The sequence below is a fragment of the Stenella coeruleoalba genome (assembly GCF_951394435.1).
Source record: "Stenella coeruleoalba genome assembly, chromosome: 4".
NCBI classification, from domain to species: Eukaryota; Metazoa; Chordata; class Mammalia; order Artiodactyla; family Delphinidae; genus Stenella; species Stenella coeruleoalba.
Window position 1 is genome coordinate 49,442,791 of NC_137149.1, and position 17,398 is coordinate 49,460,188.

General features: G+C 37.2%; 1 protein-coding gene across 25 annotated transcripts in view; it reads left to right on the plus strand.

Moving 5' to 3' along the window:
* Window positions 1-17,398, plus strand: part of LOC307185656 (cytosolic beta-glucosidase-like) — a 488,042-nt gene that overhangs the window by 358,326 nt on the left and 112,318 nt on the right. For 2 of the 25 annotated variants that reach the window (XM_079920043.1, XM_079920042.1), the window contains one exon: window positions 11,977-12,124. The exons of the other annotated variants lie outside the window; for them this stretch is intronic. The gene's annotated coding sequence lies outside the window, so the exon portion shown is untranslated. Of the gene's footprint in view, window positions 1-11,976; window positions 12,125-17,398 lie in introns of those variants that run through there. 25 annotated transcript variants of the gene reach the window in all.

The window sequence follows — 17,398 nt, forward strand, 5'->3', positions numbered from 1 at the left end:
CAAGTAACTTTACAAAGACAAGGTACAGAGAGAGACAGGAGGATGGATGAGGAAAAGCCCTGGTCTGGAAACCTGCTCTCTTGATTTCTACTCTCACTGCTGCAGCTAACTAGCTATATAACTTACCAGATTCTCCATATATGAAACACCAGGGTTTAGATCTTAGGATTTCAAAATCTCTTCAAATGCAGGGCTTTCATCCTTGTGGACATTAGGGGTTCAGTTGACCACACCTGTTGCTAGAATATAAAAAACCTTTAGAAATGTTAGTTGAACCATGTGTTTTTATTGCTCTGGTGAAAGCTAGTTATATATAGTCTTATTTTTCAGTAACATTAAAACAGTCTTTATGCATGTCCTGAAAGGAGAAATAAGGATGATTATTATTGAATCTGTACACTGACTGTCTCAGAAGGGTTTAGTTACTTTCCACTCCATGTATACCAAAGGGAAAACTATTAGGATAAGGAAAGCTCAGCATTTTGAAGGAGGTTGAAATGTAACAATCATGCTATTTTACTTTTATATACCATATTTCTCTCCGTGATCTACTGACAGAATCTTTCAAACTTTAGCTCCTGCAGAAATAAGAATTTTGATTCTTTGGTTCAGCATTATAGATATGAAGTTTTCCACTTTGTCTCTGCTAACGATTTGCTGAAACAGGGTTCTTTAAGAAGGTAGGTGACCAAGAGTGTTTTTCTAGGTAGTTAAGCCAATTGAATCAAGTTCCCAATGTCAGGATTGGCTTCTTTATGTACAGAGGCAAGAAAACTCAGTGAACAGAAAGCCATGAGATTCTCGCTACCCAAAAGCTCGATGTTTCAATTCCAGACTACATGGCTAAGGGGATTTAGGGAGGAAAGCGACAGCTTAGATGGAGTCTTATTGGGAAACAGAGAAAGCAGCCTGGAATCAGTTTCTACCTTCAAATTTGGCTTTTGCATTTTTATTTCTTTCCATATCTTTGTTAGATAACTTGTTTAAGGGAGTCTCAGTATCACTGTACTTTGAATTATAGTTTTATTTAGTGGTACATGAATAGCGCTATCAGTTTAGATGTCTTATTCCGAAGTCAGATTAGGGATTTAAATATATATCAATTACATTGGTATGTCTCTTTGGCTGCTTTTCTTTCTGGTACTGATTAGTTATGGTTCTTCAAAATTACAAACCATGGGTGGGGTTGATTTTGCCATTTATATCCCATTTTATATCATGGTAGTTTCTCTAAGTTTAAGATGATCTTTGCCAGAACCCTTGAACAAGGAAATCCAAGCTATCATTTAATTTTAAACCACATATGCTGATATAATGTTTCGTTAGCCACTATTTCAGTTATAAAATGTATGTAAAATTAACCTGCTGTTTAAAAAAAAATTGCTCAGCTTGGGTCTGTTTGTACCTATCTTGGTTTAAACCCACATGTAATTTTAGCATATGTTATCCTGTAGTTTGAGTATTTGTTTTTGTGGATTTCATGGAATCTGTTGGAATCATCTTGGAAACTGAACATAAAAATAGATGTAAAAACCACCCTCTCATCTAATTCCCAAAGAAAACAGGACACTGCATTTTATTAGAGGTCAATCAACAACTACATACTCATTTTAAGTGCAAAGCTCCTCTTGATCTCAACAACTTATATTGCTTGTATCTCAAATATGTGATATTAAATGACTTGATCTAACAGCTTGCCTGGCAAAAAGCAGATAAACCTCTCTTTAAGTGGTAAAGATGAACCTACTTTGAAAACACATTTACGGGGGGGAAGGGGAAGTTGGGATGAAGTGAGAAAGTAGCATTGACATATACACTACCAAATGTAAAATGATTGGCTAGTGGGAAGCTGCTGCATAGCACAGGGAGATCAGCTCAGTGCTTTGTGACCAGTTAGAGTGGTGGGATAGATAGGGAGGGTGGGGATATGGGGTTATATGTATACATAGAGCTAATTCACTTTGTTGTACAGCAGAAACTAACACAACATTGTAAAGCAATTATACTCCAATAAAGATATTAAAAAAAAAGAAATCAACTAATAGGATCAAGATTATTCCAATGTAGCTTGAGTATAGGAAAAAGATAAAGAGAGACTTGAGGAAGAGAGACAAGAAAGCTCTTGGACTGATTGAGAAGAAAATTAAAACACCTAAACTAAAGCACAATGTTGTGTTACATGACTTTGTTACAAAGGTCTTTTCTTAAAACTATAGCATCCAGATTTCCATATTTTTCCTAACATGCTCTTTCTAGGATGTGTGTTTTACCACAGTGTTTTGTTTTGTTTTGTTTTAACATCTTTATTGGAGTATAATTGCTTTACAATTGTGTGTTAGTTTCTGCTTTATAACGAAGTGCATCAGCTTTACCTATACATATATCCCCATATCTCTTCCCTCTTGCATCTCCCTCCCATCCTCCATATCCCACCCCTTGAGGTGGTCACAAAGCACTGACCTAATCTCCCTGTGATGTGTGGCTGCTTCCCACTAGCTATCTATTTTACATTTGGTAGTGTAAATATGTCCATACCACTCTCTCACTTCGCCCCATCTTACCCTTCCCCCTCCCTGTGTCCTCAAGTCCATTCTCTATGTCTGAGTGTTTATTCCTGTCCTGCCGCTAGGTTCTTCAGAACAGTTTTTTTTTTTGTTTTTTTTTTTAGATTCCATATATATGTGTTAGCATACAGTATTTGTTTTTCTCTTTCTGACTTACTTCACTCTGTATGACACATTCTAGGTCCATCCACCTCTCTACAAATAACTCAATTTCATTTCTTTTTATGGCTGAGAAATATTCCATTGTATATATGTGCCACATCTTCTTTATCCATTCATCTGTTTATGGATACTTAGGTTGCTTCCATGTCCTGGCTATTGTAAATAGAGCTGCAATGAACATTGTGGTACATGACCCTTTTTGAATTATGGTTTACTCAGGGTATATGCCCAGTAGTGGCATTGCTGGGTCGTATGGTAGTTCTACTTTTAGTATTTTAAGAAACCTCCATATTGTTCTCCAAAGTGGCTGTATCAATTTACATTCCCACCAACAGTGCAAGAGGGTTCCCTTTTCTCCAAACCCTCTCCAGCATTTATTGTTTGTAGATTTTTTGATGATGGCCATTCTGACTGGTGTGAGGTGATACCTCATTGTAGTTTTAATTTGCATTTTTCTAATGATTAGTGATGTTGAGCATCCTTGTATTGTGTTTGTTGGCAATCTGTATATCTTCTTTGGAGAAATGTCTATTTAGGTCTTCTGCCCATTTTTGGATTGGGTTGTTTGTTTTTTTGATATTGAGCTGCATGAGCTGCTTGTAAGTTTTAGAGATTATTCCTTTGTCAGTTGCTTCATTTGCAAATATTTTCTCCCATTCTGAGGGTTGTCTTTTCATCTTGTTTATGGTTTCCTTTGCCGTGCAAAAGCTTTTAAGATTCATTAGGTCCCCTTTGTTTATTTTTGTTTTTATTTCCATTTCTCTAGGAGGTGGGTCCAAAGGGATCTTTCTGTGATTTATGTCATAGAGTATTCTGCCTATGTTTTCCTCTAAGAGTTTGATGGTGTCTGGCCTTACATTTAGGTCTTTAATCCATTTTGAGTTTCTTTTTGTGTATGGCATTAGGGAGTGTTCTAATTTCATTCTTTTACATGTAGCTGTCCAGTTTTCCCAACACCACTTATTGAAGAGGCTGTCTTTTCTCCATTGTATATTCTTGCCTCCTTTATCAAAGATAAGGTGACCATATGTGCGTGGGTTTACCTCTGGACTTTCTATCCTGTTCCATTGATCTGTATTTCTTTTTTTTTGCCACAACCATACTGTCTTGATTACTGTAGCTTTGTAGTATAGTCTGAAGTCAGGGAGCCTCATTCCTCCAGCTTCATTTTTCTTTCTCAAGATTGCTTTGGCTATTCGGGGTCTTTTGTGTGTCCATACATATTGTGAAATTTTTTGTTCTAGTTCTGTGAAAAATGCCAGTGGTAGTTTGATAGGGATTGCATTGAATCTGTAGATTGTTTTTGGTAGTGTAGTCATTTTGACAATATTGATTCTTTCAATCGAAGAACATGGTATATCTCTCTATCTGTTGGTATCATCTTTAATTTCTTTCATCAGTGTCTTAGAGTTTTCTGCATAAAGGTCTTTTGTCTCCTTAGGTAGGTTTATTCCTAGATACTTTATTCTTTTTGTTGCAGTGATAAATGGGATTGTTTCCTTAATTTCCCTTTCAGATTTTTCATTATTAGTGTATAGGACTGCAAGAGATTTCTGTGCATAAATTTTGTATCCTGCTACTTTACTGAATTCATTGATTGGCTCTAGTAGTTTTCTGGTAGCATCTTTAGGATTCTCTATGTATAGTATCATGTCATCTGCAAACAGTGACACCTTTGCTTCTTCCTCTCTGATTTGGATTCCGTTTATTTCTTTATCTTCTCTGACTGCTGTTGCTAAAACTTCCAAAACTATGTTGAATAATAGTGGTGAGAGTTGACAGCCTTGTCTTGCTCCTGATCTTAGAGGAAATGGTTTCAGTTTTTCACTATTGAGAACGATGTTGGCTGTGGGTTTGTCATATGTGACCTTTATTATGTTGAGGTAAGTTCCCTCTATGCCTACTTTCTGGAGGGTTTTTTTTTTTTTATCATAAATGGGTGTTGAATTTTGTGGAGGGTTTTTATCATAAATGGGTGTTGAATTTTGTTGAAACAATTTTCTGCATCTATTGAGATGATCATATGGTTTTTCTCCTTCAGTTTGTTAATATGGTTTATCACATTGATTGATTTGTGTATATTGTAGAATCCTTGCATTCCTGGGATAAACCCCACTTGATCATGGTGTATGATCCTTTTAATGTGCTGTTGGATTCTGTTTGCTAGTATTTTCTTGAGGATTTTTGCAACTATATACATCAGTGATATTGGCCTGTAGTTTTATTTCTTTGTGACATCTTTGTCTGGTTTGGTATTAGGGTGATAGGGGCCTCATAGGATGAGTTTGGGAGTGTTCCTCCCTCTGCTACATTTTGGAAGAGTTTGAGAAGGATAGGTGTTAGCTCTTCTCTAAGTGTTTAATAGAATTTGCCTGTGAAGCCTTCTGGTCCTGGACTTTTGTTTGTTGGAAGATTTTTAATCACAGTCTCAATATCAGTGTTTGTGACTGGTCTTTTATATTTTCTATTTCTTCCTGGTTCAGTCTCAGAAGGTTGTGCTTTTCTAAGAATTTTTCCATTTCTTCCAGGTTGTCTATTTTATTGAAATATACTTGCTTGTAGTAATCTCTCATGATCCTTTGTATCTCTGCAGTGCCAGATGTTACTTCTCCTTTTTAATTTCTAATTCTATTGATTTGAGTCTCTCCCATTTTTTCTTGATGAGTCTGGCTAATAGCTTATCAATTTTGTTTATCTTGTCAAAGAACCAGCTTTTAGCTTTATTGATCTTTGCTATCATTTCCTTCATTTCTTTTTCATTAGTTTTGATCTGATCTTTATGATTTCTTTCCTTCTGCTAACTTTGGGTTTTTCTTGTTCTTCTTTCTCTAATTGCTTTAGGTCTAAAATTAGGCTGTTTATTTCAGATGTTTCTTGTTTCTTGATGTAGGAGTGTATTGCTCTAAACTTCCCTCTTAGAACTGCTTTTGCTGCATCCCATAGGTTTTGGTTTGTCGTGTTTTCATTGTCATTTGTTTCTAGGTATTTTTTTATTTTATCTTTGATTTCTTTAGTGATCTCATGGTTATTTAGTAGTGTGTTGTTTAGTCTCCATGTGTTTTTATTTTCTACAGATTTTTTTCTGTAATTGACATCTAGTCTCATAGCTTTGTGGTTGGAAAATATACTTGATACAATTAAATTTTCTTAAATTTACCAAGGCTTGATTTGTTACCCAAGATATGATCTATTGAGAATGTTCCATGAGCACTTGAGAAGAAAGTGTATTCTGTTGTTTTTAGATGGAATGTCCTATAAATATCAATTAAGTCCACCTTGTTTAATGCATCATTTAAAGCTTGTATTTCCTTATTTATTTTCATTTTGGATGATCTGTCCATTGGTGAAAATGGGGTGTTAAAGTCCCCTACTATGAATGTGTTACTGTCGATTTCCCCTTTTATGGCTGCTAGCATTTGCCTTATGTATTGAAGTGCTCCAATATTGGGTGCATAAATATTTACAATTGTTATATCTTCTTCTTGGATTGATCCTTTGATCATTATGTAGTGTCCTTCTTTGTCTCTTGTAATAGTGTTTATTTTAAAGTCTATTTTATCTGATTTGAGTATTGCTACTCCAGCTTTCTTTTGATTTCCATTTGCATGGACTATCTTTTTCCATCCCCTCACTTTCAGTCTGTATGTGTCCCTAGGTCTGAAGTGGGTCTCTTGTAGACTACATATATATGAGTCTTGTTTTTGTATCCATTCAGCCAGTCTGTGTCTTTTGGTTGGAACATTTAATCCATTTACATTTAAAGTAGTTATCCATATGTATGTTCCTATTACCATTTTCTTAATTGTTTTGAGTTTGTTATTGTAGGTCTTTTCCTTCCTTTGTGTTTCCTGCATAGAGAAGTTCCTTTACATTTGTTGTAAAGCTGGTCTGATGGTGCTGAATTCTCTTAGCTTTTGCTTGTCTGTAAAGGTTTTAATTTCTCTGTTGAATCTGAATGAAATCCTTGCTGGGTAGAGTAATCTTGGTTGTAGGTATTTCCCTTTCATCACTTTAAATATGTCCTACCACTCCTTTCTGGCTTGCAGAGTTTCTGCTGAAAGATCAGCTGTTGACTTTATAGGGATTCCCTTGTATGTTATTTGTTGTTTTTCCCTTGCTGCTTTTAATATTTTTTCTTTGTATTTAATTTTTGATAGTTTGATTAATCTGTGTCTTGGCATTTTTCTCCTTTGATTTATCCCGTATGGGACTCTCTGCAGTTTCTGGACTTGATTGACTATTTCCATTCTCATATTAAGGAAGTTTTCAACTATAATCTCTTCAAATATTTTCTCAGTCCCTTTCTTTTTCTCTTCTTCTTCTGAGACCCCTATAATTCGAATGTTGGTGCATTTAATGTTGTCCCAGAGGTCTCTGAGACTGTCCTCAATTCTTTTCATTCTTTATTCTGCTCTGCAGTAGTTATTTCCACTATTTTATCTTCCAGGTCACTTATCCGTTCTTCTGCCTCAGTTATTCTGCTATTGATTCCTTCTAGAGAATTTTAAATTTCTGTTATTGTGTTGTTCATCATTGTTTGTTTGCTCTTTAGTTCTTTTAGGTCCTTGTTAAACGTTTCTTGTATTTTCTCCATTTTATTTCCAAGATTTAGGATCATCTTTACTATCATTACTCTGAATTCTTTTTCAGGTAGACTGCTTGTTTCTTATTCATTTGTTTGGTCTGATGGTTTTTTTTTTTTTTTTTAATTTGCGGTACACGGGCCTCTCACTGTTGTGGCCTCTCCCATTGTGGAGCAACAGGCTCCGGACTTGCAGGCTCAGCGGCCAAGGCTCACGGGCGCAGCCGCTCCACGGCACATGGGATCCTCCTGGACCAGGGCATGTACCCGCGTCCCCTGCATCATCAGGCAGACTCTCAACCACTGCGCCACCAGGGAAGCCCGGTCTGATGGGTTTTTACTTTGCTCCTGAATCTTCTGTGTGTTTCTCTCTTTTCATTTTGTTTAACTTACTGTGTTTGGGGGCTCCTTTTCTCAGGCTGCAAGTTTTTAGTTCCCGTTGTTTTTGGTGTCTGCTCCCAGTGGCTAAGGTTGGTTCAGTGGGTTGTCTAGGCTTCCTGGTGGAGGGGACTGGTGCCTGTGTTCTGGTGGATGAGGCTGGATCTTGTCTTTCTGGTAGTCAGGACTGCATCTGGTGGTGTGTTTTGGGGTGTCTGAGACCTTATTATGATTTTAGGCAGCCTGTCTGTCAGTGGGTGGTGGTGTGTTCCTGTGTTGCTAGTTGTTTGGCATAGGGTGTCCAGCACTGTACTTTGCTGGTCGTTGAGTGTAGCTGGGTCTTCACATTGAGATGGAGATCTCTTGGAGAGTTTTTGCTATTTGATATTACATGGAGCCGGGAGTCTCTGGTGGACCAATGTGCTGAACTCGGCTCTCCCATCTCAGAGGCGCAGGCCTGACACCCAGCTGGAGCATGAAGCCCGTGTCAGCCACACAAAATAGTCCAAGTCATAGAGGCAGGAAGCATTATGGTGTTGCTAGGGGCTAGAAGATCATCTGTTCATTTTCCATAGACAACTGATGTTGAAACTTTTCTTTTCCTTTATGCTTAGTCCAGTCTCGCTTGCTTGTAAGGCACTGTGTACAGAAGCCTCACACCCAGCCCATCAGATACTAGATTACCCATAACTTTTGTATTTCTCCTGAGGCTATCAATTATTCTATACTTCCCCTTCTTTTCTGGAGTGAGAACGCATTTTGATTAACCTCTCTTAACTCATTCAGATCTTGTCTCTTCTGTTTGTCTTACTGTGATTTAATTCTTCTTGCTGATGTCCACTTGGATTATGGATACTTTTTCCATTAGCTATAAGCCCTTCCTTTCATTTTACATCTATGAATCATTCACATGCAAGGTTGAGAAGAGATTTATAAGATCATAATGTAATAACTCAAAAGGTGTACTGCTATCAGATATCTGATTTTCAAGGGAATAACAAACAAGTTCACCTCATTATAAAATAAAACAAGATAAATGTAGGTTTAATCTTGACTTCAAACTCTTTGTTTTGTTGTCACCTTCAAAATTATCTTAAGGTTAGTTCAATGATCACTGGGGTTTAGAGAGAACATTTGGGTGTTTTATATTTACTTCAGTATTTGAATTTAATTATACAACTTTCCAAATGCATAGAATTTGTTTATTCTTCACAGATAAATGGGGTCAGACTCAATTTCAATTCTTCCAAGCAATTCCTTCCTAGAACATTTCACCTGGATCCAGAACTGGAATCCATACACTGAAGCAGGCAGAATATAAAGTTCAATATCTCTCATATAGTGGAGCTTAGAATTTAGCCACTTATCCAGACAGAGTCAGGTTCATCCAAGGGTCAGGTAACCCCTATAAGGATGCCATTCCATTCTCATTCTTCTTGCTATATCTCTGCAGGTGGTCATTTACATGTTCTTCATTTTTTCCATTCCCATTGCCAAAGTTAGCCTAAGTCACCATCACTTGAACTATGGTTACATTTTTATTCACTTGTATATTGGTTAACCAATTATTCAGATGCTAGCTTTGAGGTTGCTAGGATCTGGTCTGTTCTTTTTCTTTCCACTGTATCTCCAATTCCGAGAACAATGAATGCCCTGTGTTAGGCACAACCTATATATTGGGTCAACTCAACATATACTGGCTGAATTTCCCTTTAAAAAACATCATTAAAAATATTAAACACAGTCTTTCAAACAAACTTATCTTCTATCACTTCAGACTTCTAATCTCTGTCATTCTGTTTTCTCTAGACTTTTACTTCCTTAAATGCTGAAGCTGTAGCATAAGTCTGGACCAACCTCTTTGCTCTTTTTTACTTTCTGCAACACTCTTTTTCCTCTTTCCATTTCCTATTTGTCATCTTTAACACATCCTTCCATTTTGAGTTTAGATCTAACTCTCCTTATTTCATTAGTGAGGTAGACATTTCTTCAATGTTTAAACACTGAAATCCAATTCTTCTGTATCATTATGTTTAGTATGTTTCTCTCTCTCACTTCAATGTATTGTTTCTGGAGGGCAGAGACCATCTTGCTCACTTGTATGTTTCTAGGCCCTAGTAGATGCTCAGTAAATATCCATAGAAGGTTGAATGAATGTCCTCAGATTCACTTCATGCTGTCCATCATGTTGCCCCTGTGCACTGAGCCAAGATTTTGCCTTATTCCTTGCTTCTAGGTTTTGGGTTGTACTACTTTGTATTTACCTGGCTTCCTTATGGGGTCAAAAGCTTTATTCCACACTCAGAAAAATGACTGGGCTTCTGTTCCCTGAGGATAGACCTTTAGCATGAGGAAAACACTACTGCTTGATCTCTGTGTTCTATCCACATAATCAGAAATCCCCATGGCTAACAAATTTTGGATGGCTTCTGATGAGAATATAACTCTTACTCTTCCAAAATAGATCTTATGGCTGTAACTCAACCATCATGGTGCTTGATCAAGCCTCGGGTAATAATATGCAGAGCAGAAAGGAATTTCTCACTGAACTCATTAGTTTTCTAACATGGCTGTGCATCTGAATCAACTGGGGAATGTTTGAAATGTACAAATCTTGGCTTTACCAATGAATTCAAAATTTTCAACGGTAGGCATCAGGAATTTAGAGTTTAAAAATATGTCCCCTGGTGATTTTGATATACAGCCAAGCTTGGAATCACTGATATTTATTTTTATTTTCTACCTGAAGGACCACTCTTATAATTCCTGAACTAGAAAAATATAATTACATTTCCCCATGGTTTAAGAAAAAAAATAATAGGTCTAATTTTTCATGAGAAAGACAGATAAAAATATATGTGAAATAAAATTCAATCAAGATATCCTAGGAAACTCAAACAGTTAAGGGATATGGATACCCTCCATTTTTTTAAGAATAAAAACCAAAGTTTCCAGTGGCTTTCCTGTTTCACCTCATTTGTTCATTTATTCACTAACAATTATTTATCGAGTGCCTACTACTGATCAGACACTATTCTAGGTTTTAGGAACATAAGAATGAGCAAAAAACTGACAAAGTTCCTACTCTTACAGAGCTTACAAGTGGAGACAAGGGACCAATAAATGAATAAACACATAAATGATGACTTTTTCTTGACATATTAAGTTCTTTGAAGAAGGATAAAGCAAGGTAAGGGAATAGTGTGATACTATTTTATCTGGGGTGATCAAGGAATAAAGACTCTCTAAAAAGGTGGTATTGAGTAGAGAGGCTTGAATGAGGTTAAGAAGAGAGATGGGAGATAGCTGAGAAAGTGTGGCAGGGAAGAGTAGTCTCAAAGGAACTGAGGCAGCATGTACTTGGTACCTGGAACACATTAGGTAAGTCATTTATTCTTCTTAGCTTCCATTTTCTTCATTTTCCCAGTGAGAATGATAATTTCATTTTGCCAGTTTTTAAGAGCAATACTGTATGTATTGAATTAGGCAATGTATATAAAAATACTTTGTCATAGGATATTGAATATAGTTATCTGTGCTTTACAATAGGACCTTGTTGTTTATCCAGTCTATATATAAAAGCTTATATCTGCTAACCCCAATCTCCCACTCCATCCCTCCCCCAACTGCCTCCCCCTTGGCAACCACCAGTCTGTTCTCTACCTCTGTGATTCTGTCTCTGTTTCATAGATAGATTCATTTGTGTCATATTTTAGATTTTACATATAAGGGGTATCATATGGTACTTGTCTTTCTCTATAAACCATAATGGAAAAAGATATAAAAAATGTATATATATGTATAACTGAGTCACTTTGCTGTACAGCAGAAATTAACACAACATTGTAAACCAACTATACTTCAATAAAAAAAATAAAATAATCAAATAATTTTTTTCTTTTTAGCCATCTACCCTTTTATTTATTTAACTTTTTGGCCACACCTCATGGCATGTGGGATCTTAGTTCCCCAACCAGGGATCTAATGTGCGCCCCTGGTAGTGGAAGTGTGCACTTAGTCTTAACTATTTGACTGCCAGGGAAGTCCAAAAATAAAATAATCTTAAAAAATACTTTGTCAAATCAGAAGCACCATACAAAAGGAATCTATCAAGTGTTAATAGGCTGATGGTGATTAATGTTGCCTTTACCTAGAATAAAAAGCACAGTTTTAGATATAATACTGCAGGAAAGAACCTCAGGAAATCTTTTTACTTTCTTTAGGCATTAAAGTTAGAACAATATTATTATTATTATTTTATTTTTATTTTATTTATTTATTTTTTTTCAGTATGCGGGTCTCTCACTGTTGTGGCCTCTCCCCTTGCGGAGCACAGGCTCTGGACGCGCAGGCTCAGCGGCCATGGCTCACGGGCCTAGCCGCTCTGCGGCATGTGGGATCTTCCCAGACTGGGGCACGAACCCGTGTTCCCTGCATCGGTAGGCGGACTCTCAACCACTGCGCCACCAGGGAAGCCCTAGAATGATATTATTAACCCATTTTTCAGGTCACACAATTTCATCATGGAAAGATTAAGTGACTTGCCCAAGGTGACACTGACAGGACTGGAAGAGGTCTGATAACTCAGTTTTCTGCTTTCTAAGGCAGTGCTCTTTCTACTAGATTCATTTTCCATATCATTTTATTCAGTCATTTTGGCTAAGTATTTTCTAATATGTTTAAACATCAAACTCTGGTGAATAAAATGCAATCCAATCTCTCCACAGGCACTGTCCAGACTCAAAAGGGGAGATGGAGAGCCTTCTAGTACCATTGTTAAGGTCATAAATATCTCTCTTGCCGAATTAGCACTGGGGCTGCAATCCTTGACTTCAGAAAATGGTTTCTGCAGCAGGGCCTTCCATCACTGTGAAGTGACATATATATATATCATCACCCAATATGCATTGGCCAACATATAAAAGCTCTTATGCACACAAATATTGAGATATTTTACTGAGAAATGGAGCTTGAGAAATTGCCCAATGTCATCCCTCCTCCAGCCCCCACTACCACCACCTCCCCTGCCTCCACTGCCCCTCCCTTCCCTCCTGGGGGAAATGGATATACATGACTTAGAGAAAGCTGTGTTTTAGGAGAACTCCATTGGCCTGAAACTAGGAGAGCTGACTGCATGATTTTGGGGGGATTGAAGTTGGCACTGAAATCCCTGCAGGGAAATGTCTTAGAGGGCAGATATCGCATTGGTTTATCCTACATGGAGCTTCGTTGAGCAAACCACACAGAAAGGGTAGCATAAGTTCTTTGTGCAAGAACTGGCCCATTTGGAAAGCTGTCTGAACTCATGCTGGCCACTTTGGGACCTTTGAGTAAATTATTGCCTCACTGGGAGAAGCTGGCTCATCAGGCTGCCACATATATAGCAACGATAGCTTTATATTTCCATTCCCAGGAATGTTTGATAGATATTAATGGACTCTATTAAAGACTGGAAGCAGAAAGGATGTCTATTAGAAAGATAGCCCTTTATTTTATTTCTACTGGCTGTGCTTTCAATCCCTCAACTGTGCAAGGGGAACAAACACATTCATTGAAAGACTACTATGTGCTGGCAATAATTGCATGGTTTTCTCACTGAATTCTCCTGATAATCCCTCTTTTATAAATTAGGGCATCAGGGATCTGTATTAGGCTTCTCCAGAGAAACAGAACCTGTGTGTGTGTGTGTGTGTGTGTGTGTGTGTGTGTGTGTGTGTGTGTGTGTGTGTGTATTATGAGGCATGGGCTCACACAGTTATGGAGGTTGACAAATTCCAAGATCTGCAATTTGGAGACCCAGGAGAGCAGATGATGTACTTTGACTTTGAGTCTGAAGGTCTGAGAACTAGAAGAGCCAATGCTGTAAGCTCAGTGTGAAAGCCACCAGGCTTGAGAATCAAGAAGAGCCCTTGTTTTGCTTGGAGACCAAAGGCTAGGAAAGACCCATGTCCCAGCTCAACAGTAAGGCAGGAGTTCCTACTTACTTACCCTTTTTGTCTATTCAGGTGTTCGATTGATTGGGTGGGTCCCACCCCCAACATTAGAGGTGGAAACCTGGGTGGGTCCCACCCCCAACATTAGAGGTGGAAACCTGCTTTACTCAGACTACCTATGCAAATGTTAATCTTATCCAGAAACACCGTTGCAGACACACCCAGAATAATGTTTGACCAAATGTCTGGGCACTCTGTGGTTCAGCCATGCTGACAAATAAAATTACACAGGCTCAGAGGGGAAAGAAACTTGCACAAAGACATATAGACATGGGCGAACATGTTTCTAAGTCTGGAAGCTTGAATCCTTCCCTTGCATGTCACTACCCCTTATCACTTCCTAACTTGTCCCTCTATGTGGAACAGTAGATATTTTAAGAGTGTGATTTTTGTTTTCTAAAGATTTCATGAACTCCCCCTGCAACTCCATTTCCTAGTATCCTCCAACGTTCATATTCCAACTCATTTAAACTCATGTCATTGTCAGTTATGTGTTTTTGATCAATTGTATATATATGACTACGACATAAAATATATTCTCCTTGAATTTCCCTAGAGTGAATGGGTCATCCTTTTTCTTGGAACCCTGGCTGATATATCATGGAATACTTAAATCAACCTTCTCAGGAATATACCATTATTGCCTCATTTTACAAATGAGGAAAACAGTTGGGCTTCAGCAATCTGCAGATCACAAATCTTGTGAGTAGAATAATTGGGATTGGAACACAGGAAGTGTAGCTTTACCACATTATAACGCTTTAATAAAAAAAATCCTTGTTCCAAATGAACACTCTACCTAGAAGAACAGCCCAGTTTAAATCCCCTTTTCTTCTAAAACATTCTCATTTTATTTGACCACTATTGTTTTGTGATCCTTACCCCTCAAATTTATTGAGGATCATCCTTAAATCTTATGCTTGTATATTTGTTCTACAGTCACAGAAAGAACATACTCGTTGTTGGGGACAGAGACCACTGGTTCCCTTTTTAATTTTCAGCAAGTAGCTTGGTCCTAGGAACAAGATACATTTTTAATAAACATTTGCTGATTGATTCAGTTTCATTTACATACAATAACTCAACAAGGAATATCTTCTTGAATATGTCAGAATATGGAAGGAAGTAGGCTGCTAAGGTTGAGTGGCAAAATCATGGGTTTGGAGGCAATTCTTCCTTCCCAGCTATATGACTTTGGATGAGCCACTTAATGTTTTTGTGTGTCAGTTATTTCCATGAGGGCAACTACCATCTTGTGCCCCTTGCATCTAGCTTGGACCTTGGCATCTATTAGACATTTGAAAAATATGTGTTAAATGGACGAATAAATGCATATTTTAAAAATAAACTTTATTTTTTAGAAGAGTTTTAGATTTACAGAAAACTTGTTAAGAGAACAAAGAGTTCTTATATATCCCACACCCAGTTTCCCTTATTATTAACAATTACATTAGCATGGTACAGTGTTACAATTAATGAACCAATGCATTATTGGTTCCATACTTTATTCAAAATCCACACTTTATTAAAATTTCCTTAGTTTTTATCTAATGTCCTTTTTTTCCCTTTCTCTTTTGATTTCAGTTTCCTATCCAGGATACCACATTACATTTTGTTGTCATGTCTCATATTTCCTTTGTTCTTGATGCCCTTGACAGTTTTGAGTAGTACTAGTCAGGTGTTTTGTAGAATGTCCCCTTATTGGGATTTGTCTGATGTTTTGTCACAATTATCCTGGGGTTGTGGTATTTTCATCACATCATATCAAGGGCACATATTATCAAAATGACTTATCACTGTTGTTATTGACCTTGATCACTGTTGCTGAGGTAATGTTTGTAACGTTTCTCTGCCGTAAAGTTTTCTTCTTTTCCATACCATGAAAGAAGTCACTGTGCTCAATCTGCACTTAAGGAATGACGGTTATACTCCACCTTCCTGAGCATGAAGTATCTACATAAATGATTTGCAAGTCTTCTATTTGGGAGATTTGTCTCTTCTTCCTCATTTACTCAGTTATTTATTTTTTATCAGCATGGACTCATGGCTATTTATTCTATGCTTTTCTTTATAATCCAATACTACTTGACTTTATTATTCAAATTGTTCCAGCTTTGACCATTGGAAGCTCTTTTGATTGGCTCCTGGGTCCCTTTGACATACCCCATCATCATGGTTTAATTTTTTTTTTTCAGAATATCCTTACTTTCTGGCACTACAAGATGCTCTAGGCTAATTTTGTATATTTTCTATCTCAGTCCTAGAATCACCAAGAAGCCCTGGTTTCTTTTATCAGAAATGGTATTAGAAACCAAGACTTGGGCCAAGGTATCAATAAGTGTGTCTTTGATGAGGGGAAAGGAATAGTAAATGCTTCCCAAGCAAGGGTTCCATGCCGCTGAAAATACCAAAGTGATTGGTGATGCCTCAAAGGTGCAGTCTACTGGATGACATGGTGGAGGCATTTATACCTTTACAACTTTCTTCTAATCCTTCTGGTTCAAGGAGAAACCTTCATTTGATCCTGGTAATCTCAAACTTGAGAATTTACTTTTCTAACAGAGTGAGTGAACCTCAGGCCCTGAGCGTCAGGCAGGCAAAAACATCAAGTTAGAATCTATTAATATTATTTTGTTTTGGTTATATTCATTTGCATTATCGTCTTCAATTATGGCAGATTCAACTAGTTTTCTATTTGTAATAGCAATATATACGTTCCTCAAAGTATATGAGTTAAAATATAAATACCTTTACAGGAAAAAATAATAGCATGTCAATGGTTGGTGCAATGTGGTGAAAGTGGTGAGTTTGGAAAATGATTCCAAATGATTGGGTTTGGAAAAAATTAGAAGGGATAATTTTGAAAACCTCTTGCAGCTCTAGAATTGGATATTCTGTCAGCCAGTATCTATTATCTCACACCCATAGCTGTGTGCAATACTTGAGAGTGGGCAAATTTTGAAATCTGAATCACAAAGAAAGCAAGAACACTGTTGAGAACATGAAAATACATGCAGTCATTTTCTTGTAGCTGTTCTTAGCTCCAGAACAGATCTAACAGCCAGGCGTTGGCAGAGAGTCAGGTGAGAAATCCTGGGTAGTGCCTCAGGAGAGCTGTGGCACTGAGATCAGAGAACTACAAACAAGGGGAAAGTTGATTTTAATAGCATCAATGGATATCCTCAAAATGTTCATGAAAAGTGAAAATATAAAGCAAATAATTGTGACAAGCATATTGTCTAATTAAGATGAATGGGACATGCTTCGTATGCATTTTTAATCTGTTAAATAAACAGCATATTAATAAGGCTTAATTATATCACCACATACTTAAAGTGACTTTCTAAAATAAAGTTTATTTTGATTTAACATATGCTTTTTGGTGTGTTTTTGTAGAATTTTTATAAGCATCTTACACAAATAACATCTTGAAATAAATCTCCTGGATATGACCATCATCTTGATCATAATTTCTTTTTAATTTCTTGGAAAATTCAGGACGTACAATTTCCATTTCTGTATGCTTGAGTATTGCAAAAATGATCCTCTTATCTTTGACTGTGTTTCTTCATGATCTTATCTTTCATTTCCATTCCACACACTGATGGACAGCATATCCTGCTGATTCTTAGACATAGCTCCTTAATCCGTCCTCCACCCTTTACATGTATGGAGGATAGCCATAGATTCCTTGACCCTCTTCCCTTCGAAAGGTAGGG